Source organism: Ammospiza nelsoni, chromosome 6 (assembly GCF_027579445.1).
Source record: "Ammospiza nelsoni isolate bAmmNel1 chromosome 6, bAmmNel1.pri, whole genome shotgun sequence".
Taxonomy (NCBI): domain Eukaryota; kingdom Metazoa; phylum Chordata; class Aves; order Passeriformes; family Passerellidae; genus Ammospiza; species Ammospiza nelsoni.
In genome coordinates, this window is record NC_080638.1 from 52589135 (window position 1) to 52603298 (window position 14164).

Below are 14164 nucleotides of genomic sequence, written 5' to 3' on the forward strand. Positions count from 1 at the left end.
CCCTGTGTGGAAAATGCTAAAGTGCAGAGGTGTTATTATTTTTTAGTACACAAAAATACTGCTTTAGTACAAGAAATGTAGTGGTTATTTGACAGTGGATATTCATTTATTCTTAGAAGTAACAGAATTAGGTCATGTTTGGGAAAATGTCTATGAATATCGCTGTGGCTGAAAATAAAACTTTTACATTCTGTCAACAGAGGCATAACCTGTAATTTCTTAGTCATACCTGTAGTTTATAAGGCATCTGTGTTTCAGTGGCCCCTATTCTTAAAAATAAAAACCAGACATAGCATTTTGTGTGTGTCCCTGACAAAATCCATCTCTCTTTTTGCCGTGGCTGTAGTGAGTGTACATTTGCTCTCTGTGCTGTGCTCCTGAGGCAATGGTGGGGGGAGAAGCTTCCCACTTTAAGCACTTAGTATTTTTCTAAACAGAACTACAGTTAATATCTGGAGATGGAACCAGCCCCCAAACAGGATTATTCAGATTAAAACTATTCCTCCTTACTTTTTTGTGGTATAACGTGCTTTAATCCAAGCCAAAGTAATGAGTTCAGCACAGAAATTCTGGGGGAAAACTGTGTCACTGAGCACCCTAAAGTTCAGCTAAAGTCACCCTTTTTGTTCTGAGGTTTTTGTGTAGCTGTCAACTGGAAATCTGAAAAAGATGTTGTATTTAGCTTTAGTTTAAATGGATGGAGCAACACATTGAGAAAAAGAGGACTGAATATTCATAGTACAAACCCATTTTAATAACATGTATGTATTGTATGTACATTATACTTCTTAGCCCTTTTGTTTTCAGACATAAGCAAGCAAAGTCTTTACATTTATATCAATAAACAAAATGTTTTGAGCGTTTCAGTGTCCTCCCCATTATCTGTTCATTAAGCAGTTCATGAGATAACTCAAGAGTTTTGCCAATTCTTTCAGTTTGCATGGAGGGTAACTGGAGTTGCATGTATGCAGTGTTATTTTCTAACTTTCCTCTCTTTACCATTTCTTTCTGTTTGCATCTGTAAAAAAAAAGAGAGAACATGATGTTTTTATTTATAATGCCATCAAAATTGGGATTACCAACCTCACTGGACTAGTGGACTTTGTAGCTCAGAGTTTCCAGCAGAAAAGCAGGAGCACATCCTGAGATGGATAATAAAATCAAGTTGGCTATAAAATATAATTTAACCTTGTCACTTAGCAGTTGATTTCTGAGCTGGAGCAATATGCCTGTAACTTAGCTAATTTTTGTTTAATTCAAAGGCTCTGTCCTGCCGTGTTCTGACTCCTGCTGTGTGCTGGGGTGTGTGGCTGTGTGTTCTGGGGTCAGCTGGGAGCTGTCAGAGCACCCTCCACAGCCCTGCCTTGGATGTGTTTAGGTTTGCGGCCTTTCAGGCTGTCAGTACCACGCAGATCTGTCAGTGTTTTCTCAATAGGAAAGCTCCCAGCCCTTCGCCTGTCATGGTTTGGTCAGCAGAATCCCAAGTGTGGGTACTGTGCTGATGACAGAACACTGCTTTTGTTAGCTCATCCTTGATCTTTGGAGGGCTAGGTAAGCTCTAGCTGCAGACAAGCTCCTTGTCTGGAGATTTTGGAGCTCCACTGAAGGTTGTGCCACTTTGGCTGTGGCCCTGTAAAGGCAGCAGTTGTTCCATGGGCAATGCTGGGTTCCCATCAGTGTACCCTGACTGTCAGGCCATGGAACAGGCAGGCCAGCTGTGCCTCTTTCATGCTGTTATTCTGTACACTTTACACTTTTTTTCCCCTTCTCTAAAATAAAGCATAGGTCCTGGACATATTTTTGTGCATTTCCTCTTTTTTAGGGGTATTTTGTCTTGTATTTTGTAGTGGTATGGCTGAGGCTGAAGTTAATCTTTCAAATGTGCACAGGTCTGTTTAACTCAGTGTTGTGGGTTTGTGTGGTGTGTCCCTTCTGTCTGTTCCTGGGTCACTCAGACCATGTTAAACAGCAGATACACTGATACAGAGCAGCTCCATTAAAGTGTGTCACAATTAAAGGTGTCTGCATGGTCTGTCTGCACATGGCTGGCTACTTCTTTGGGCAGTACTTCTCTCTTTTGACGTATTTTACTCTAAATATTTGTATTGCTTGTAAGAAATCATACAAATCTTTCCAAAGTGCAAACACAAATCAGTTTCAAATAATTTCCTGTATCTTGCAAGTTTCGTGATTTCTTTCCTTTTTCTTGTTATGTCATGTCATAGCTTTGCTCAGTTCTGAGCACTGTGTAAGGAGCAGTATGGAACCTCTTTAGAAAATGTTTCTAAAACTCATGCCAAAGTGAAACTAATTATAGCTAATTTTTAACCCTAATAATTACAGAATTGAAATAGAATAAGTTGAAATAAAATAAGTTGAACGAGCTGCAGGTTTTCTTTTTTTGAGAAGGTCGTTATAAATATTTCAGGGTTTTTTGCTGAATCAGAACCCTAGAATTATCTAATCCACTCCTTATTTACATTTAAGGAAATCTCACTGATGTTTTGGTATTGACTTTCTCTGTAGTTGGTAAGCAGCAATAACTGCCCCAGCTGTACATTGGTATTGCCCTTATATATTTTTTGTTTTTCTCATAGTCATCACTTGGCAGAACTCAAGGGACCCACAGTGCTCCTCCTCCTTTTCCTTTTTCTCAGCCTTGTGGCCTGGGCTCAGTTTATCAGGGGCAGGGAGGAGAGGTGGAGGAGCTGTGCCCCTGCTCCTTGTCTGGGCCTGTTATTCGCCCTCGGGCAGATTTTGTCTGCAGTCACCTCCCCAAGACTTCCATTTCATCTGCTGTTTGATCTGATGTGCTCTAATGAGGGGGAAGGACCGAAAACCAGCAGGGCACACTCGATCAGCGCACCCTAAAGCCCTTGTCCCTGTCACAGGGCAGCCCGGGGAGCAACCCCAGACCTCCAGCCAGGGTGCACGCCATGGCAGCACCCAGCCTCGCCTGGGTTAACCCACCTTGCTCCTGTTAGCTTTGCAGGGTAAGGGCAGGCTGTTCCCAGGGTCTGGGCTGCAGGAGCCTCACGGTTCACCTGGCACGTTTTCCTGTGACAGCTCCGGGTTCATGCGTGTGTGTGCACATCACCCAGTAACACTCAAAGCGTGTTTCAGTCCAGGTTGTGACCCTGTGGAACTGAAAACAGTTTAATTATTTTTTTCCCCACATTTCTGGTGTATTTAGCACTGCAGAATGCTTCTTCCTGTGAGACTTTGCATTTTTGCATTGGGCAAATGCTTGGAATATTATTGACAGTCTTGCCAAAACTATTCATCCTTTGAGAGCTGTAGGAGCATTAAGGATAGCTATCTTTATGTGAGATGAGAGAGAGTGGGCAAGTCCTTACCAAACATTTGAGCCTGGAAACTTTCACATTTCTGACTATCCAGAGTGCCATTCTGTAATACAACAACAAGCAGTGCAGCATTACATTTCACTGGGTATTTCATAGTCCTAAAGTTGCAGAGACATGTGGCCGCCAGAAACTTTTCACTTTCTTTCTTGATGCAGGCATTCAAGCATTACATTTGTTTCATGTTCAGTGTTAGTTTATACATTTCTCCTGAGTTCCCATTCTTGCTCCCCTCAGCTGTGCTGATTTAGCCACTTGTGGTTTGGTAGGATGAGCTGGGTCATGAAGTCTTTACATAGAAAGACAGAAGAAAAGAAAATTCACTTTCCATATGCAAATATGTATATAGAAGTTAGGTTGTGGCAGAGTTCCCTGACAATAGAAATGCTCAAGAAACCATTTCTTCAGGGAATGCTATTACTACAAATTAAAATATTTTTTTACTGAGATGCTGCTCCTGTTCTTCCTCCTATGCTCTGCAGACCCTTCCACTGCAGGCTCCCTGGTGCTTTGAGGTACAAACTGTGTAGCCTAGCTGTTGGTATGGATGAGCATTTTCTAACTACTAACCATGTTCCCTGTCCAAAAAAGGCACTTTTCACCTGAGTTAATGATGGAGGTGTTTCTACCTGCCCTGAGTTCTTTATTCTGTTTATCAGGAATTAAACACCATTTTTAAATCACTGAACCTCCCTCCCTTACTGAATTTTCTGTGGGCTTTCATGTGATCACCTTCACAGTCAGCACTGGGGCTGGACCTGTTTTGTAGAGTCACAGAATGATTTGGGTTGGAAGGGACTTTAAAAATCCCTCCAACAGGTCCCATTTTCCTGTGCTGGGGACCCCAGAGCTGGGTGCAGGGCTGCAGGTGGGGTCTCACACAATGAAAAAGAGAGGCAGAATCACCTCCCTCTACCTGCTGGCCAACCCTTTCTTGATGCAGCCCAGGATTCACTTGGCTTTCTGGGCTGTGAGCACACTTTGCTGGCTCGTGTCCACGTGCTGGTTTGTTCTGTGGAAGCTCCTCACCACTGAGTTCCATCTCGTTTAGGTGAGCAGTTCATTTCCCAGGCAGTAGGTGTCATTCCTGCAACTTGAGATCTCACAGTTGTATTTCTGTCTTTCTTCAGCTTCACATAGGTGTCAGGATGGATAGACATCTTTTTCTGTGAAAAGAGAGTAAAAGATAAAAAAAAAAAAAAGCAGCAAAGCAAGCTGTGTAGTGCTGTGACTCACAGTGTGCCACGGGTGCAGGCACAGGGAGATGCTCCAGCAGTGTGTGTTGCTGCAGCAAGGCTGACCAGCCCCAGTCCTTGTTGGTGGGGTGAGCTCCATGCTGTCCTTCCTGGGCTGCTCTGCAGCTGCTAAATCCCTTAGCCTTCTTGGCATCATTGCTTTATCTGCTGGAGGATGACAATTCTTACCTGAGAGGGAATTAAGATGATTAAGTAGCCGGGTCTCAGTCTAGCACTGGATTTAAGGCTTAAGTTTGGTCCTGTTGAAGTCCTTGCTCTGCTGGATTGGAGTCTCCTGTTCAAAAAGCATTTCTGAGGATGACAACCATCTCTGTAGCAAATGCTAAGCATTACAGCAAAGTTCATTATGTACTGCCATCCACTCATTCCTTCCTCCCCTTTCTTCTTTTCCCATTCCCATCATTCGCTGCTCCTCAGGCAGCATGTGTGTAGCTTCCTGCCTTTATCCCTTGTCAGTAAGCCACTCCCTCAGTAATGAGGAGATCTAGAAAATGCAGTGAAATGGCATTAACAAGAAGCAGGGCCATGGCCACCATAATCCCTCTAATTGCATGCTGACTGCTTTTCTTTCCCCAGCTGCACACGGTTCAGGCGCTCGGTGCAGCGATGCTCCGAGGGTGTGTGCCTGCATGCTGCAGGAACAGCAAACACACCCAGGGCTGCTGAGTGCTCAGGACGAAAGGATAGCTGAAATTAGTAAATTCAATTGTAAAAGCTGCAGTTGGAAATGTCTGTTACATGTAGGAATATGTCTTCAGCACTGAACAGGCTAGCACTGTTCAATTCATGGTTCGTGGTCCAGAGGACATCAAAAAATGTCTACAAAAATTTTAAAAATCAGAAACGAGGCAGGTTAAAATCATCCCCATATGCACATATTTCATGCAGTTTGTGTGTGTACCTATTCCTGTTAGCCCCTTACTGTTCTTATTACCCAGTTGAAATACTTTTGATACTAAAATTATTTTATTACATGGCTGTTTTGTCTGTCATTCTAGCTCCCACCTGCCAAACAGTAGTGGGATTTGAGAAAATCTGTGAATTTCTTTTTGAAAAGGATTTTTGATTCAAAATGAAAGAAATGCTGGACGAGTATATTTTGACAGAATGAGGTAGCTTTAATATTATGACTTCATCATGAATTAGTGTTGAGTGCTGCAATACATTTGCATGCTAATCTTTCTTTTCGTTAATGAAATACATTACCTAGGTGAATGTAAGACTGTTTTTGATGCCACAGCTCTTATGTTGAGAAGTGAGGGTTGTATCATCCAAATGAAGCAGCCTTCTCAGGCAATTAGTTTCTTTGACTATTTAGTAAGTAGAAGAGCAAAAACATGGACTTATATATTCATTTTACCTGTGTGCTTAATAAAATGTCCTTTATCTCTCCCTGTTCCTTGTTTTGCTTGTCTAGTACGTGGAACAAGGAGTTACATCCCTTCATCACACTTTGGCACGTGCAGTATTGTCCATTGGAAGTGCTGCTTTGTCAGCTGTCACCAAAGTGATCCCAGCTCCCAGCACCAGTTCAGGTTCCACTGGTGGCCCAGTGCTGTGATGGATCCTCCCAGAGCCCGGCCTGCTGCCTCTTGGCTTTGTGTTTATTTGTTTTAATTGGTGCTGAACTGTCAGATGTTAGCTCACAGCATCCAGAACCACACACAGATGTCTACAAGGCTGCCATGGTGAGGAGCTGAAATAAATAGGGCAGGAGATCTTTCTCCTTTTTAATGCCTTTATTAAAAATCAGCTCGGGTGGGAAGAACCAACGTGTCGCACTCAGGCCGACGCTGCTTCCAGGAATGCCAGGGAGGAAGAGGAAGAGTGCAGCTGTGTCCACTGCTCTGTGGGCAGAGCTGGGGCTTCCATCCTCACCAGAGCATCAGGAGATTCCTGGTTTTTCAGTTTGACATTTGAGGTCCTCTATCTAGCCGACATCTTTTCAGGTTAGGGTGAGGGGTAAAAAGGGTCTTAGCGGACACTGGATTCTGTTCCTCACGTCTAGACATCACTTCAGTCTCTTAATTCCATGGTGGCTTGTTGTTTCTAGGGGTTTTTCCTGCTAGATTTGGTGGGGGGTTTCCTCATCTGCATGCCAACCCCGATGTCACCTCATCCTCACAGTCCCAGGTGCCATCCTCCAGGAAGCAGCAGGGGGATACTTGACAAAGGGGGATTTCTAACCATCAAGAACAAGTAATTAAAGGAAAACTATTAACATGAAATTATTAACAACAGATAGTTAGAACTCCAACTTGGTTTAACTTGTGAACTCCAATTGGTTTAACTTGTGAACTCTGAAACCTTTTAAAAAAAATGGACAACTTTTCTGCTCATCCCTGTATGATGCCCAGGGATGTCTGGTTGATCACACACCCAGGAGCAGGTCACAGGCACCTGTCTGTACCTGCAGGTCAGCCTGGAGCCATCAGCCTCCATCCTTGGGGGTTTCAGCTGCCCACATGTGATGCTGGAGGCAGGGAGAAAGCTGGCTGATGCTACAGCATTAAGGCCTTAATCTTGAAAGGACTTGTACACATTCCTGACCTGATTACTGGGCACAGCATCCTGGGGGTTTGGGAACCTAATGGCCATTGTGCTGGGATCACTGACTGTGATCAATTTGAGTATACGTGCATGTGTTGAAGGGCTTGGGCTCTCATGGAGCTGTGCAGGCTCTCTTCTTCATTTAGGGCAGAGCTCAACAGGGGAAATTGGGAGCTGTTAGGAGGGGAGACAAAAGTTATTCCTGTCCTCTGTATGGAAGTCCTCACCTCTAACATCTACAAATAGGAATATAATGAGGCAGGTGAGGTGGGTCCTTCCCTTTCAGGGGTTCACAAGCAAAAGTGGAAATGAGAAGGCAATAAAAGTGGAAATAAGAAGGAAAGGTGGTCAGTGCAGTGTGTTTAGTGTAGCTGAGGAATGTGTGTGTCTTACTGGGGGGTTCCCTCAGGGCTTGGTGTATTGACCCCAGGGAATGCCTCCTCATTTTATATTCTTCAAGATGTGACCCAGGGGTGAGCTGCAAGGGTCTGCTTGTCTCTTCTGTCCTGGCTTGCTAGATAAAAATAGTGCTGGAACTGCATGACTGCAACTCTATGCAGGAGCTCAAAAAGCCTGAGCCAGCATACTATTTTAAAATTTCATGGTATTAAATATGAGAGTGTTACAGAAATAGCAGAGGGGCCACTGAGCCAGCAAGCTAGGGAATGTGGAAACAAGTTTGTAGGAGCAATGAAGGCACACAAGGACATTTCTCAGGCCATGAATGTGTTCAGAGGTGTGCAGGGTGAATGCCTTGCGTGAGCACTTAGATGTTACTGCTGCCCTGAGTGCGGGTGCAGGCCTGGTTCAGTCAGTTCTCCCACTTTCCAGCTGGCCCAGTCTGCTGAATCAGTTCCCTAAGGAGCTGTGTGAATGTCTGTCAGCACCAGAGGGAGAGGCAGAGAAGGCTCTGATGCCCCACAAGGCAGCAGGACAGCCCAAGTGGAAATGATGCTCTGTGTCTGACCCTCCTCACAGTGCTGATTCCGTCCTTGCAAGAGCTCACATTTACATCACTGCATGGTCTGATTAACCCAGTGGTTTGCTAAGGACTTCCATGCTAAATTGCTAAAAGAATAGTCCTTTTTCCTTACCCAGGAATGCTTTCTGTGGTCTCCAGTCTCTGATCTCTTTGTCACTTTGGTCGAAGTCTGTCACTGCAACCTTAGCTGCACCCTGATGCCAGCTGTCATCTGTTGTTGCTATCAGGGCCTCCTCATCATCCTTTTTCTTCAGAGGTTTGGACACCTTTTGTGACCCTTAAAAGATGATAATCCTGAAAGAACACTGAAAAACAAACAACACAGCTGAAGGTTCCCTGAAAAAATATTTAAAGGTATGCCTGGGTATTAAAGGTTAAGCCTGACCTTGCTAGAGCCCTTGACTTCTATTTGAATGCAGTAGGATTATAATCTAATATCAATTTCCATCTCTGATTTCCCAGCACCCATCTCAGTATGATAGGCCTGAACTGCAGCTCAGTTTCACAGATGGTACCTGCATCACAGAAAATATTAGATGACTGGTGCCCTAAATACGACAGAGTGCATTTGTCTACACATCTGTGTAGACAGGAAAATCTTTTTAATGGTAAAAAGCATAGTCACATAAGAGGAATGTGAAAGAAGTTTGCTACAAGACTCAGTGGTGACTTTTTATGTGTTGGAGCAGGGTAAGCAAAATGAGAAGACCTTAAAACTGTGAATAAACATGGCAACTCAATTTAACATGTCTGCCTGAAGAAGCAGGCTTTTATGATTTTTTGTTATTTCCTTACAAACAAGAACTTTGATAACTGCTGTGTTTTCCCAACAGTAAAAAACATGTCAAATATTTTCGTTTTTTATTTATTTTATTTAAAAAATAACCACATCAAATGCTTCAGCTTCCTTGAGGATTGTTGCATTTTCCTTCAGGACATGCATTTCTCATGGCCCATCAACATCTGCTCAGCCCTTGCAGTGCAGGAGGATGAAGTGAAGACTTCCAGGGTCTGATTTTCTCTGCAGCCTCTGGGCATCAGAGGAACTTTAGTGAGGACAGGGAATTTAGTGGAGACAGAACCTTTATGGATATTGAGCAGCAGCAGCCCTGGCAATGTGATCTTAGTGGGATGCACAGCTTTGAGTACCCCTCTTCTTGGGGGTGAGTTCATTGACAACTCCAAACTGCTGATTATGGGGAGAATTTTTGCAGCATCTCCTCAGGTCTCTCTCTATTCCTGAGCAAGGATTTGAAGGAAAACTAATCCAAGTCACCAAAAATGTGAATGTAAAGTAAATTAGGTAAACTAAATTAAACCATTGTATATATTATCTGATTCAGCATTCAAGTGACCCTAATTTGATTTAACTTAATTCACATCACAGTGAATGATACCAAATATGAAATTGGGTTGATTTAATTAATAATGAGTGTGTCTGCAGGGATCTAATGTGGTTTCATTCATTACAGAAATGTTAATTCAGATTACCTTTCTAGAGTTTTCTCATGCAGATAAACCTTACAGGACAGTTTATTAGTTAGGCCTAAACTAGTGTAATTATGTATTTATTGCCCCTTGGCTCTAGAAGGACTTTCCCACTGCTCTCCTCCTGTTGTAGTTCATGAGTTCATTTTGTTGTGGGATGTTTTGTTAATTTATTAATCCAGGCAAAGGAAATTCATCAGTTTTTGTGGAGGGATAGAATGTAAGAAAATAAAGATAGTGCAGAAGGCAGTCTCACACCTGAGGAGTTGCAGCTGCACTAATCACCAAAGATTAGGAGCAGGCCTGCCCTTAGTAGGCCACAGCTGTGTCCAATAAAAATACGAGTGCTACAAAAGAGTGGTTAGCTGGGTGAGGAGAGGGCTGGAGTTTGTTGGTTGTGCTGTGAGGAAGGAGTCAGTGCTGCCAGGGACTGTCCATGAGAAATCACCGAGAAGGTATTGGACCTTTGCAATACGATGACAGCAAGTTTTCTGTTGGCTTAGTCACCTTTTCACCTGATTTGTGGCTGCATGGTGCTCCACAGGTGAAGACAGGAGTGTGAATGTGTGATCAAGGTGGAGAGGGTGGGAACTCACTTCAGGTCAACCCTTTGAGCAAGAGACACCCTGCTTCCACCCACACTGTTGGGCTGCACAGCACGTGGACAGAAGAAATGAGCTTTGTGGGAGTTGCTTAAAGTCACATACCACCAATTTTGATTTTCTTGGTGTTTAGGTACAGCTGGGATGTATTACTTGGCTTTGGCTTGTACTCTTTGCCTCTGGCTTTTTGTCTCCTCTGTGCCTCAGTAGTACTACAGAGCAGCATCACCCGAGTAGCTCATGCCCTCAATACTCACAGGCTCTACTGGCACACTTTCTCACTGCTTTGCTTCCTTTTCTCTTGCTGGCCTTGAAGTTCTGTGAGTATGTTTTTTGCTGTGGGATTATTAAGGCAATGGACGCACCAAAACTGTGAAGATGGGGGAGCTGGAGTGGCTGAGCCCTCCAAGTCTTTGTGAAGGGTTTTTCATAAGCATGGACTTTGTTTTCAAAGAATTGTGTGAAACAGTGCTGTGATTCAAGTGCAAAACTTGAACTGAAGCCCCTGATCATTTTCAAGAATTTGCTACATTGAAAATACCGGAGAGCATTGAGGAGAGGAGTAGATGGTAAATATGAACTAAATTCAGCAAAGATGATACAATTCCAAAGCTTGGGGTTTTTTCCTTTCTTTATTTCTCTAAATAGAAGTAATCTGGTATCTGAAGAACAGAGAGATTCTCCAAACCATGTCCTGAACTTTAACAAGAACCCAAACTTTGATGCAAAAGCCTCTGAACTTTGGAACGTGAGATGGAACATAATATTGTGCCTCAAAATTCACTTGAGGTCTATCCCCAGAGTGCTAGGAGATGCTGGCTGTTCCTGCTGGCATCTTCACACCTTCTAGTTGAGTTTGCCCCAGGAATCACTGCCAGATAGTGGCCAGAGCAGGGCTGTCAGCCTTTAGGAGCTTCTTGTGATTATCTGGTTCATTTTCTGTGCAAACCAGGCTTTGAAAGCCCGAGCTGTGCCCATCTCATCCTGCTGGAACATCAGCACACCCAGGCACGTGGACAATGTGCCTCTTCACCAGGTAATGGAAATCAATGAGGCCTTGAAAAGACACACTCTTTAAAGCTGTGGCCTTATTTGGGAACTTGCAAGAAGCTTGGCTGTCACAGGAGAATATTTTGGCTCTGGGACAGTTTTCTTTTATATGGTTCTTCAGTGAGGAGTCTCCTGGGTTAGTGCAGTGATAGCTTGCAAGTGTTGTGTGTCTTTTTTACTCCTTCCCAGGAATATTTGCTTGAGGAGAAGCCAATATGTTGGTCAAAGGAGGCCAAAGACCCCAATTGACCTCTCTTGTCCAAAGGATATAGAGAAAAGGCAGGTTTTCCAAGACAAAATGAAAAATTCCTGGTATTTCAGTATTCCTGAGCAAACTCACATGTTTTTATCATAATTACTTCTCTATACCCTTTTTATTTCTCACTACTTATTTGTTGAGTGTTGCCTTCTGTTTATGTAAGTGTGGGATTGTTTAGGAATAATCTGATCTGACATCGCACTTGTGATCCTTATACTCCTTGGGAGCATTTCCTTTATGTCCCTCACACCCTGTGAGCTGTGGTGGCATAAAAGAGCCTGCATGATAAGGATAAATAATAAACTGAAGGGAGAGTGTCAGAACACAGAAGCATTTTAGACTTGGAGTTGTTTGGGGAGAAAGAGAGAGGAGAAAGATTATGTCAGCAGCATTTTGAAAGGGTTTCAGAGGAGGTAGTTGAAAGAGAAAGGGGAATTAGAGAAGAAAGGTGTGATTATAACCTGAAAATCACTGTGGCTGTTTCTGAATACCCTGTTTATGTGATATAGAGGTGGAATATCAAATTACTTCAGAGACTTAAGCTGTACAATTTAGTGAGTTCTGAGGGGAGAAGGGCCCTCAGGCCACACTGGTGTTGGAGACCTGAGGCACAGTGGTGGGCAATGCCATGTGGGTCTGGGGCACAATGGTGTACAAATATGCCATGTGGATCTGTCACAACATGGGTACCAGAAAGGAGACCCTCAAGCATCAACAATACTCTTAAATCATTATAGTTTTGGGGGAAGTTGAGGAGTTGGGGGAAGAGAGTGAGGTCATCACAGTCTGGCTCTGGGACTGGTATCTGTCCTTCAGATTTTGCTTCCTTCAAAATACCCTTCTGCCCAGGACATTGAATCCTCTTCTCCAGCATCCTTGTAGGGTTTCCCTTGGCCTGTTGTTGCCATTGCTGTGCTGTAGTGACCCAGCCCACATTTCAGCTCCCCTCTGCTCTGTCCAGCACCTCTCTGTTCCTGAGGAGCTGGGGAGGCACAGGCTGGGCTCTGTTCCCAGCCCTGCACTGCAGGGACAGAGGGAATGTTTAGATAAGGTGAGGGAGATAGGGCAGAGAACCTGGGGCAGGAGCTACCCAAGGGCCCAGCACAGTACCAATGTCATTTAATATTGTGCATTGATACCAGCCTGAGGTGGCAAAAGGGGCAGTGCCCATGGCAGTGCATGGGAAGGGAAGGTTTGTGAAACTTGAGAGAGCTTGAGTTATTTGCAGCCGACGTGGGAAATGCATCTAGGAACGTGAGGCTGGAAGGAGCATGTGTCAGGCTGATGGGCAGTGCTCTGAGAGAGAAATGGGAATTTAAAATATTGAGGAATAGGGATTCTTGTCTGTGGCTGGAAACTTAGAAGGAATTTCAGGAGAAAGTGGAATCATTTTTAGATAGTATTTGATGGTTTGTGATAATTTCTCATTTGATGAGTCTTGTGAGTTGATTTCCAGAGCCTTGCTATTTCGGTCCTCCCTTTCAAGGTCATGCACTGGTTGCTCTGTAGCTTCATTCATTAGAAATTAGCTAAGCAGGGATTTGACTAGGATGTTAATCTGGAATGACCTGAACCATTTGCTTCAGGAAGTCATTCATACTTGAAAAGACAAATGTATCTCATGTTAAAGGACAGGTCATGCTCACCTCTCTTTCCCTCCAAAGAGGGAAGCAGGATTTGACTCATGAACAAATACTTAATAATTGAAGATTTGAGCCAGTTGTCTGAACTGAATTGGTGCCTAGGTCCATCTCAGATGACCTGGAGTGTCCAAGTGCTGGATATGGGACTGATGGCCATGACCAGAGCCCAGCTGGATGCCAGACCCTGCACACCTGCTGGGACCCCTGGATTTGAACCCCAAGCACTGCCAGGCAGGATGACAGTGGGAATAGGCAATGTTTCAGCTGTGGGCACTGCTGGGAAGGAAAAGCTTTTGTTTGCTGTAGGGTTTGGTGTACAAATATGAGTCAGTGGAACTAGAGCCAGACCACTGTGATTGCAAAACCCAATCTGATTTCCCCTTCTGTCCTTACCTGGTCTTGGATGCCTCCTTTGTGCAGTTTTGGGATGGACAGAAGTGTGTCCCATTGCTTTTGCCAAGATTGTGACCTGACTGTAGGACAGATTGGATGTATCCTTTGTGGCTTGCTTCTTAGTCTAGCCTAAGGGATGAGAAGGGCCCCCTGAGCACAGGTAGGGAGGGAATTGGTGTTGTACTAAGCTGGATTCATGGTAGTGCAAGGCAGTTTGTGCTACTGCTCCTTACTTGGCTGTAAAAATGCTACTGGCTCCACCATAGGTAGTTCATCATGGTTGTATAGGCTAAATAGGCAGGTTTTTTTTAAGACAGAGTGAGAAAAGGGGATCATTCAGTTGAGAAATGATAAGCCATGCAATTATAGCTGGGCAAGTGGTGTCTGTGTGTCTGTCTGTGTGTGTGGCCTCCTGCTCTGCTCCTCCTCCCAGGCTCTCCTGCTTTCTCCTGGCTGGGTCTGGAGCAGGAGGGGTGGCTGGCCAGGGCTTAGGGCTGTTGGGACAGGTCACAGGAATGGCTTGATTTGTTGAACACTGGTTCAGACTGTGCATAGAGCAGAGGTCTGGGGGCTGGCAGA